Source organism: Malania oleifera, chromosome 6 (assembly GCF_029873635.1).
Source record: "Malania oleifera isolate guangnan ecotype guangnan chromosome 6, ASM2987363v1, whole genome shotgun sequence".
Classification (NCBI taxonomy): Eukaryota; Viridiplantae; Streptophyta; class Magnoliopsida; order Santalales; family Ximeniaceae; genus Malania; species Malania oleifera.
This window is the reverse complement of record NC_080422.1, coordinates 107483442-107495949: the sequence shown is the minus strand read 5'-3', so window position 1 is coordinate 107495949 and position 12508 is coordinate 107483442.

Genomic DNA, 12508 nt, shown 5'->3' with positions numbered 1-12508 from the left:
ATTGATATTTTAAATATATAATTAAAAAATAAAATTAAAAATAATATATAATAAAAATATTATTAAGAAGAAACAGTTTATTATAATTAGTTTAATTAATTGTTGTACTATCCAAATTTATTTTATAATAAAATATTTCTTTATATGACAATTGAAAATGTGTTAAAAATATTATATTATTGATTATATATATATATATATATATATATATATATATATCTTAAAAATTGAAAATAAAAACAAAAAAATGACCACATAAAGAAACATATTTATATAATATGTTTTCTTGTTCACTTTTCTAATCTTTAACTAAATAGTTTTATTTTATTTTTAGATTTATGAATTGGTTCTTCAAAAAACTAATAAAAAAAAAAATTAGGGCCAGCACAGCACAATGATATATATATATATATATATATATATATATATATATTGTTGGATGCTACGCCTTCTCAATTTCAAAAACTAACTCATAGGATAAATCTTCCCAAATACTTAATAATTGATTATTAGTACCTTTCACAATAATTCCAATAATCTCTCTCTCAGACCCCAATTTTAACCCATCTCGAGAAGAATGTTAAAACTTGTTTTTGACACTAGTATTTCGGGTGGGATTTTTTCCATACTTATATATATGTATGTGTGTGTGTAGGCTATGAAAAAAATGTTGCTTTGGGAATGTGTGTGTGTAGGTTATGAAAATAAAATAAAATTTATTACCTCTTTGTCTACCTACTCAAGAATCCAGTTATAATGTGAATTGCTGTTTGGACATCAATGAGTTCTCCCTCTCCTAGACTAAGATGATCATGTGGGCAAGGTTTGACAAGTTCTCTTCGAGTGAAGAGTTTTCTTAGTTCTCCAAGCTCATAGCCTAAATTTCTGTTATATTTTGTTCACCAATACTGACAAGCGTACTACTTGGTTTCCAACAATCTACTCAATTCTAATTCACCCAAAATCACATACACAGAGGCAATGTTCACAGAATCACAGCGCTAGCTATGAAAGGTTATCTCACCCATCCTCTGTCATTAGTCCATCCTATGTAATAGAACAATGACTTTAACGAATATTAAAATAGAGGCAACTCCTACACTGCACATAAACTGCCAAAAAAGAAAGGTGCTTGAACAGCTGACCATCATTAGAATCCTGAAGTAGCAGAAGACAATTAGTTGGATTATCCGAGTTATTTGGTAGGTGCAGTAGTTCTAAAAAATGCGGTTCCTTAGGGATCAAATTAAAATAAAAAATTCCATAAAAAAAAGTCCCATATGTATAACATCCTAGGGTGCAGGGTGCCTGAGGAGGCCACAGTCGACGGAGCACCATTAAAGATCCAACGGTACGAGGGCGAAATCGGCCTCAACTAGTCATCGTCGATGACGCTGACTGGGAACACTGTAGAGATGATAGCTAAAAGGTCACATTATTAAAGGAGAGTAGTAATGAGTTTTTTCCTCCCCGAATTTATGTATTTTTCACCAATATATCGATATAAATGCAGTGTTCACATTTTAAACACTTGCCATAAGACAATCCCATTCCCATTTCATGAATCGGGATGTTATGCGTTCTAAGTAACATTTTTCCAAAAGATCCCTTCAACTCCTTTGAGTATGGGTGTTTGAATTAGCAATAAATCCTCAAAAGGCTACTTAACGAAATTGAACTTCAAATTAAGTGGCAACCCAACCCATAATGAGGCAGAGTACGAAGTACCATTTTGGAAAAAATACTCTTAAGAGCACCATTTCATAGTTCTTTGGATTCTAAGTTGAATTACAATTTTGGGAAAATCTGAAGAATATGTCATATGGGGAAAATCAATACATATTCATGTTGTTTATATATAGACGCTGAATTCATCTATTTATTTTCTTTCTGGGAAAGTTAGGTCCAAACTCTAAGTTCATTCATTCATTAGAATTTGTATACATCTATTTGGTTTATAGTTATTACTTATTTCGTCTCATTTACACATCACTTATACATACAATTTTGTCTTGCGTAGGTTTATTTTATTTCCCGATCGCCGATCCAAATGGCAGGAAGCTCAAGTAGTGATCCAGTCACTGTATTTTTATATATAGGGAGGAACATTATAACCGCAACAGATGGTGTTAGGTATAGTAGTCGGCCAGTTCGACTTATTCGAATTGGCCGTAAGTGTAAATTAAGTAAATTATATACGAAGATATATAAATATTTGCATATTGATCCAGATCAATATGCATTGCGGGTGACCGCAAGATACCCTGCGCGAGAGTTAAATAATACAGCGTTCTACGAGGCTGTTCCGATTTCAGATGATTATGGGTTGCGCATTGTATTGGACGCACACTGTGTCGGTGAGACATATTTGACGATGCAATTGTATGTCGAGACTATTCCTCAAGTGGGTGTAATTGCAGTTAGGCAACCAGATGAGCCCGCGGAGCAATTGGGTGAAGTCGGTGAAGACACCGAACAAACACATCAGGTCGATGTTGGTCGGGAGGTTCGTGCTACGTCCACGGTCGATTTTAATGAATATCCGGGATCGTCATTCCAACCGTCGGAGTACGAAGCACCTGTTCCTCAGATGTTTTCGCAGGGAGGTTGCGAAGATGTCCCAAGTGCGGTACCAGCATCGTTGTTTGCCATTGCGAACGACGCATTGGACGAGGGCATGAACATTACAAATGATGTTCGTATTGAAGACGAACACATGCACGAGCAGGAAATGGGTGAAGGGTTAAATGATGTCCCCGATGATGTGAACTTACCTCACCATGACACGGACGACGCAACGTTTGACACGCAATTCATCGGCGAGCTTCCGATGTACGGTCATATTGACCTAGCTGCTGCAGATTTAACTGTAGTCGATGAGCTTCCCATACGCGTCACTCGTTGGGAAGAATCCTCTGAGTTGAGTAAGGGGATGCTCTTCGGTTTGAAGGATCAGTTGATCGCCGCAGTGCGAATATATCACACTCGCACCCACCATGACTTCCACGTCGTGCGATCTACTCCTGAGTTATGGGTTGCTAGGTGTAAGGACCACGATTGCACATGGAGATTGCATGCCATGTATCGGATGATACACCGTTTTTTTGAAATCATCCAATATAGTGGTCCGCATACGTGTCTGAATGAACTTATATCGCAGGACCATAACCAAATCACGTCTTCGCATATTGCTGGGGAGATAGTGACTATGATCAGGGGAGATGCGTCGACGTCGATCGCTACATTGAAAGAGTTCATTGATTGTCGATTCGGGTATTCAATATCTTATAAGAAGGTTTGGTTGGGAAAACAGAAGGCAATAGCCCAAGTCTTCGGTGATTGGGAGAAATCGTACGAAACGTTACCGAAGTGGATGGAAGCGATGCGCGCGTACAATCCTGGGAGTACAGTGAGGTGGAGGTCAACTCCGGTTCCAGGTAGCACTAACAGCGCAACCTTCGTATCAGTATTTTGGTCATTTGCAGCATCTATTCAGGGTTTTCGTCACTGCCCTCCCGTTATATGTGTGGACGGTACACACTTGTATGGTAAGTACAAGGGCAAACTCCTTATTGCGACGTGCCCCGATGCAAATAGGCAAATATTTCCCCTTGCATTCGCTATTGTGCAAGAGGAAAGCCTCGACACATGGAATTGGTTTCTGTGTTCTTTGCGTTTGATTACCGACAAGGACGACATTTGCCTCACATCAGATAGACATCTAGGGATTATCGCTGCGGTGCAGCACAATCCTGATTGGCAACCACCACGTGCGCACCACCGATTTTGCCTTCGACATGTCGTAAGCAACTTTAATACGAAAGTGCGGAGTGTGAATATGAAGCGAATGGCTGAGCGAGCTGGATGGGAGCATCAGGTGAGAAAATTTGACACCTGGATGGAGAGGATATTCGATGAGGGTGGAGAGCCAGCCAAGTCGTTCTTCGATCAGATCCCTCCTCATATGTGGACTCAGTGCCACGACGGTGGAAAGAGGTATGGAAACATGACCACCAACCTCGTCGAATGTTTCAACGCCGTCCTAAAAGGCGCACGTAGCCTTCCCATTACGGCTCTCGTGCAACTAACATTTTATCGTGTTGCCCATTACTTTAATAGCCAACGGGAGTCTGCTCGTAACGCAATATCTGGAGGAAATACGTTAACTCCGCATATATTGCTAGCGATGGAAAGAAGGAAGCTGAAGGCGACCGGACAACGAGTCACGACGTTCAACCGATCTAGGGGTACTTTTAGCATCACGACCGCGCAGCGGGGACCCCATAAAGGAAACAATGTCCAAACTTTGAGCATCCAGAGGCGCGAATGCTCCTGCGGGAAGTGGCAATCTTTACACTATCCTTGCTCGCACCTTCTTGCAGCTTGTGCCGAGACAGAACTAAATGTGAGCCAGTTTGTTGAGCCATATTGGAGCACTGCCGAGCACTACGCAACATATGCTGCAGAATTTTATCCAATCATGTATGAGGCATATTGGCCAACTTGCTCGTTGCCAAACTTGCAGGCAAATCCTGCATACGCTAGACATAAAGGTCGGCCTAGGAGCTCACGTATACATAATGAGATGGATGCTCGGGAAGGTCGGAAACATATCACGTGTAGCATATGCCGTCAAGAAGGACATAACCGCACAAGATGTCCGAGAAGGACCCAACCTGGGGATGCAGCTGGACCTTCGCACTGACCTATAACTTATAGGTGATTCGAGATTTGCGTACTTTTACTCCTCACGTGACGACAAGTTTTCACCTGCTAATTCCTTATGAAAACTTGGTGAGACATTTTCATTTGTACACATATAGGATAACCCTTGAGATTTTTGTTCGTTTCCACCATACAAAGCACCGGGGACAGATACTCAATCCTTATGCTTTCTATGTTAATGCTTTCAATATTCTGGCTTGTTTGTAGGATCGATCCAGGGCCGTCCGATACTACTGTACTGTGTATGGGCGATCGGCACCGGTCCAGTCGGGCGTGGTCCGATTCGCATGCTGACGTCTTATATTGCCGAGGGGGCAGTCAGAGCGTACAGGATAGGATAGGCGCAGACCCTCGCATTATTGATTGGATACGTGACGCGGGTTTTTATGGGATATATCAGATTGGCCATATCCAGTTGGATTGGCATCTTGTGACCGCGTTGGTCGAGCGATGGAGGCCAGAGACACACACTTTCCACTTGCCGCACGGGGAGGCGACTATCACATTACAGGATGTCGTGGTGTTGTTCGGGCTACCGATTGATGGGTTGCCCATCACTGGTCGTACAGCTGGACCAGTACAGGATGGAGGCATCGGTCAGGGGGGAGGACTTCGCCGCATGTTGGTGCCCCCAGACAGTGAGCTTGTTGGTGCCCGCATTCGCATGCGGTTTCTAGAGGGGGAGATGTTTCACCAGCTTCCGGCTGATGCTGATGATCAGACTATAGCGTGTCACGCACGTGCCCACATGCTGCGATTGATATGTGGGACGCTGTTCTGCGACCTATCGGGAAGTTACGCACACTTGATGTCCCTTCCACTGCTCGCGGAGCAAGCATAGATACGCCATTATAGTTGGGGTGCTGCGACGTTAGCTTGGCTGTACCAGGAGATGTGCCGCGCCGCTAACGTGTCACACTCACAGATCGGAGGAGCACTCCGCTTATTGCAGGTTTGGGCGTGGGAGAGATTCACGTCGTTAGCTCCTACGCGCCGCGGTGTTCGACGTCTTATTCAGAGGGATGAGGACGGACGACCGATTGACCCAGCTCCACTCGCGTGGAGGTTAGTAACTAAACTGAAAATAATTTGCTTCAGTTGTAGTACGTAGTAGTGATTAGACCTTGCTAACGTACGTTCTATTGTGTACAGGTGGAGGGATCAGTTGTTGGCGCCTAATGTTGGGCAACACACGCTGCCCTGGTACAGATTCGAGCTGGACATGCACCGGGAGCACAAGGTAGTCTCCATTATGTGTATTTAGGGCTATTTCAAGATTTGCATATATTCCCGTCCCACCTCTAACATTTACTATATGTCTACGCGCAGTTCGTATGGGCGCCCTACACGGATGATATTGTTGCCGACCTACCACCTGGTTATGCAGTTGGGTCGGACCTCTGGGTTGCTCGAGTGCCACTCATATGTTTTCATATTGTCGAGTGGCATCTCCCAGACCGAGTGATGCGCCAGTTTGGCTTTCGACAGGGCATTCCCGGTCGCTTCTGTACCTCAGGGGTGGATGTACGTAGGGAGGACTTGCATGAGATTGATGGTCGCGGTCGGGGGAACACAGATTGGGCAGCGGAGCACGCCATGTACGTGAGTATGTGGGTACATAGGCGCGACTACATTGTCGAGGGAGTCCGGGCAGATGGCCCGATGCGTCCGGAGGATCCATATTACGCGTGGTACAGGTCAATCACACGTCGCTTCGTAGATAGGACTGTGGCGGTCTACATGAGCCTCGTACGCTTACTCAAACGTTTACCTAATTTGTTACCGTGATGATTAGTAATTCAATGTTTTAAACACTATTTTCGTATGATGCAGGCTGACGTATTACACCAGGTGGAGTCGCTATCATCAGACCCCGTTGTGAGCGATTTAGCGAGAGTTGGTTTGGACATTGTCTACGAGGACGGGCGACGGATCCCTACCCCACGCCGGACGCCGGCTCCACGAGGTGGTCGAGCAGCTCCAGTACGAGGGGGTCGAGCAGCTACCTCCAGCCGTCCATCGAGTCCGACCTTCTCACCACCCATTGTACATGAGGAGTATGTGTTTGGGCCGTCCGCTGCTGATTTTGCGGGAACCTCCAGTAGATCGGCGGATTATCGATCTGACTCTGCCGCGACGCCGTCGATGTCGTACCTACTAGCTCCCCGTCAGCTTCACCTAGAGAGGGATTCTCCAGTACGTGTGGGCGGAGACGACAGACATGTAGCCCCTCGACGTGACCGGACACCAGACGCGGAGGAGCAGCCAGGTGAGGGCAGACACAGATGGCAGCCACCCCGACACCGGAGACGACCTCCATGCGGTACCGAGTAGCCGATATATGCAGTTGTGAATTAGTTCATAATTTGATTTGTACATCAGATATATGTTTACAGCTTCATTTGTACATAATGTATTTATTCATTATTCATTTTGGCATAATGTATTTACTAATGACTTCATTTGTACAGCATCTATTTATATAGAATATATCATTTCTCCTTTATTTCAACTTGTTTGGAGTATCATTTGTACATAATGTAATTGTGTGGAGTATCATTTGTACAGAATGTAATTTACTTAATTCTGAATCTATAGAGCAGCAATAGGTAAAGTGAAAAGCAGGTATAATTTAGTGTACTAATTTGATAGGTTTAATGTATACGATTCTCGTGAATGTAATGTTGTGAACATACTGGTATCAACTGTATTGGAAGAATGTTTTATTTGCACAGGTGCGTGGATGGATATGCTCAATTTTTAAACAGGACTCTGCCGAAAATAGTATACTATTTTTATAGGTTTAATGTATACGAGTCTCGTGAATGTAATGTTGTGAACATACTGGTATCAACTGTATTGGAAGAATGTTTTATTTGCACAGGTGCGTGGATGGATATGCTCAATTTTTAAACAAGACTCTGGCGAAATTAGTATACTATTTTCATAGGTTTAATGTATACGAGTCTCGTGAATGTAATGTTGTGAACATACTGGTATCAACTGTATTGGAAGAATGTTTTATTTGCACAGGTGCGTGGATGGATATGCTCAATTTTTAAACAGGACTCTGCCGAAATTAGTATACTATTTTTATAGGTTTAATGTATACGAGTCTCGTGAATGTAATGTTTTGAACATACTGGTATCAACTGTATTGGAAGAATGTTTTATTTGCACAGGTGCGTGGATGGATATGCTCAATTTTTAAACAGGACTCTGCCGAAAATAGTATACTATTTTCATAGGTTTAATGTATACGAGTCTCGTGAATGTAATGTTGTGAACATACTGGTATCAACTGTATTGGAAGAATGTTTTATTTGCACAGGTGCGTGGATGGATATGCTCAATTTTTAAACAGGACTCTGCCGAAATTAGTTTACTATTTTTATAGGTTTAATGTATACGAGTCTCGTGAATGTAATGTTGTGAACATACTGGTATCAACTGTATTGGAAGAATGTTTTCTTTGCACAGGTGTGTGGATGGATATGCTCAATTTTTAAACAGGACTCTACTAAAATTAGGTTACTATTTTGACAAGTTCAATGTATACGAGTCTCGTGAATGTAACGTTTTGAAATATAATTTAGTCTCTCTATGTATGTTTCTTAGGTTTTATTTCTACTTTTAATTTCACAATATTGAAAGTAACACCAAACGGGCCCCCGAAGAAAAAGGAAAGAAGTCAATTAGGTGCAATTCAACTTGAATAGGGTTGAAATGTATACTCAGTAAAAGAGCTGTATGATATGATGATTTATCTTTAGAACTACCAAATAAAATATAATCCTAAAAAGTGTATACCGAGCCATTTGTATTTCTACAACAGTTGGTTCGTGGTTCTTATTTTACGTATAAAGTCAGAATTGTTGTTAATTAAGACCAGGTCGCGAATTTAGATATGAATGACCAGCAATAAACATAAGGGGGCAGCAATACAACATTAATGAATTTTTTGTAAAATAATAATTACATTATTGTTATTATTATTATTATTATTATTATTATTATTATTATTATTATTATTATTATTATTATCACCAAGATCCAGCACTATCTATGATAAGTATTTTTGTCATTTGACTTAATAAATGAAACTGTCGGATCCTTCTAATTTAAATATTAATATGAGTAAAGATATTTCAAAAAAATTAAGCTACTTGTTGAGTGTAACCTTTAGCTAATAATCGAGCTTTGTACCTTTCAATAGTTCCATCTGCCTTATACTTAATTGGAAATACCCACTTACAACCAATAGTCTGTTTATGTTGAGGAAGAGTTACAAGTTCCCAAGTTTTATTTAATTCCAAGGCATTTAATTCATTTTGCATTGCAGCTTGCCATTCAGGTATTTGAGTAGCTAATTTGTAAGTTTTGGGTTCTTTAGAAGCTGAAATGGAGACTAGAAAAGCTTTATGAGAAGGAGATAATTGTTTTTCATAAAGATAATCAGAGATGGGATATAGAATACCTTTATTAGAAAAACAATTAGCAATATCAGATGAAGAAGTTGCAAGTGAAACCTTGGAAGCTGTACCACAGTAAAAATCATGCAAATAGCTTGGCCGTCGTGTAATTCTTGAAGATTTTCTGAGTTGTGGTGAAATAATATCTGGGATGGGAACATTGTTCAAAGATGTTAGATGATTGTTGGTTGAATGTGAAGAGGATGGAGGAGTTTGATTAGAAGAATAAAAAAAATCAGATGTAGAAGCTGATGGAGGGAATAACAAAGAATGTGATTCAGGATTAGGTGAAAAAACCTTCAAAGGAAAAATATTTTCAGAAAAAACTACATTTCTTGAGATGAAAACTTTATTAGTATTAAGGTCCATTAATTTGTAACCTTTTATGTTAGAAGGATAACCCAAGAATAAACATTTGGTACATCTTTGATCAAATTTATGTCTATGGGTTGTAAGTGTTGATGCAAAACAAAGGCAACCAAATACTTTAAGATGAGAAAGATTAGGAGGTTTATCAAAAAGCATTTCAGATGGTGTTTGGTTGTTAAGACTTCGACTTAGAAGTCTATTTATAATGTGAGCTGCAGTTAATACACAGTCACTCCAGAAAGGTAAAGGCATATTTGCTTGAAACAATAAGGCCCTGGCAGTGTTTAACAAATGTTGGTGTTATCTTTTCACAACACCATTTTGTTGTGGAGTTTCTACACAACATCTTTGATGTATAATGCCATGGTCATTATAGAATTGAGTTAAAAGAAATTCAGGACCATTATCTGATCTCACTATTTTAACAAGAACATTGAATTGGGTTACTACCATTGTGCAAAAATTTTTAACGATAGAAGAAACTTCAGATTTCATCTTGAGCATGTATACCCAAGTACAACGAGTATGATCATCAACTATAGTAAGAAAATACTTGAAACCAGAATAGGAAACAACATTGAATGGTCCGCATATATCACAATGGATCAAATCAAATTTGTTCTTTGAACTAGACTAAGATACAGGAAATGAGAGTTTTCTTTGTTTTGCTAAATGACATACATCACAAACATGTGTGGTATTAAAAGATATGGATGACTCCAGCTGTTTAAGATAAGGTAACCTTGAGTTGGAAACATGACCAAGTCTGTAATGCCAGGTATCTAATTGATTTTGGGTAATATTTGAAGCCAAAGATGAAGAATGAAACTTGGCTTGATTGTGAGTAGCAGCCTTTGAAGGAACTTGAGATAAATGGTACAGTCCATGTTTCTCAATATGAGTTAAAGAAGGCAGTATGAGTTAATTGGTCCCAATCATCTTCTTTGTTAATTGGTCTTATAGAAGGCAATATGAGTTAAAGAAAGAAACACAAATGTTAGATTGTTTTGTTAGTTTAGAAACAGACAACAGATTGAATGAAAAACTGGGAACACACAACACATTATATGAAGACAGTATATTTGAAATGCAAATACTGCCAATGTGTGAAGCTGGAAAAGAGTTTCCATTTGGCAAATTTATGGAAGTGTTGATTGGTGTAGGTGGAGAAGAATATAATGAAGGTGAACATATCATGTGATCTGTTGCACCTGTATCTAGAATCCATGAATGTACATTCTGCAGAGATGAAGAAACTAAATAACAAAAATTTGAAGGGTTACCAGAAAATTGAGAAGTAACAATGTTAATAGCCAGAGAAGATGTTTGATGAGATATTAGAGATGAAGTAGAATTTGCAAGTGCTAGCAATTTATTGAATTCCTCGGAAGTAAAAGAAAACTTTGGATCCTCATTACTCTGTTGAAGAGAAAGCTCAGGAGTTGTCATGGCAGCATGTCCAGTAGGTGGCTTCCTTTTTCCTTTTGGTCCAGTCCAGCCAGGAGGAAAACCATGAAGATGAAAACATTTTTCTATTGTATGCCCATTGTATCAACAAATGTGTACAGTATAGAGAAAATCTCTTCTATTTATCCTTTGAGAATTTCCAAAAACCAGATGGCTGAATGTTTTGTTTGGCAATCAAAGCATGAGTTTCACTGCTGACAACATTATTTAGTTGTCTTTGACTTTCCTCTTGAAGTAGTAAAGAAAATACTTTCGCCATACTTGGTAATGGCGAAATCATAAGCAATTGACTTTGAATTGGAGCATAGAAATCATTCAAACCAATCAAAAATTTCAACACATAATCAGATTGCTGTCTAACCAACAAAAAATCAAACAGGTTGCAGGTACAAGTTGCCATTTTACCACAGCTACATGTAGGGAATGGTCGGTAGTTAATATATTCATCCTATAATGATTTGAATGAATTAAAATATTTAGTAATTGATAAACAACCCTGAGTAATAGAACTAAGAGATTTTTCAAGATGAAAAATCTCGGACCATCACTTCGTAAGTATCTTGTTTTCAGCTCATTCCAAAGATCAACAGCAGATGTAACATAGAGAATACTATTTCTTATTTCCTTGGAAATGGAATTCATTAACCATGAAAGAACTAGATTGTTTGCACGTAGCCATGTAGTATGGAGAGAACACTGATTTATAGAAGGAGCAAGAGTCGAGCCATCAATGAATGCTACCTTATTTTTAACTGTTAGAGCAATGGTGATTGACCGACTCCATGCAATGTAATTATCACCACTAAAAATTTCAGAAACCAGTAATGCACCAGGATTATCACTTGGATGTAAGTAATATGGACTGGATGAATCATCATAAAGATTGATCATACGATGACAATTTTGAGAACTGGTAGAATTATCAGCAGAAGTCATATATGGAATTTCCCGAAGAAATATAAAAAATTTGCAGATCAACGAATTTTTCTTTGTAAAGACCAGAGATAAAAGCAATTCACTTGAGGCTTTGCAATTTGATACCAGAATAATGCCAATACATAATACTAATCTATCAACTTCTCTTAATCAGCGTCAGAATTTTTCTGAATATTCGTTCTGCTCAGAATTTGGAGGCGCAGTGTGGCTAAAAACAGAGCTTTCATGGTTTTTTGAAAATTAAAAAAAATTACGGAAGGGAAGCAAGTGCTCTGATACCATGTGAAGTTTTTACATAAGTTGAAAAATTCTTCTCTATTATCTGCTTCAAATACAGAGTATATGTTTGTATTTATATAATACAAGAATCAAGAATAAAGAAAACTAACTAATCAGGCTAACTAATTAGCTAATCTTCTCTTCTTCTAATTTAACTTGCGTAGCTTTGGATTTCAGTTCCAACTGTTTAATTCTTGAAGCAATATTCCAACACTTATTTATCTTATTATTGATCTTATCATGAATGATGGAATCATTAT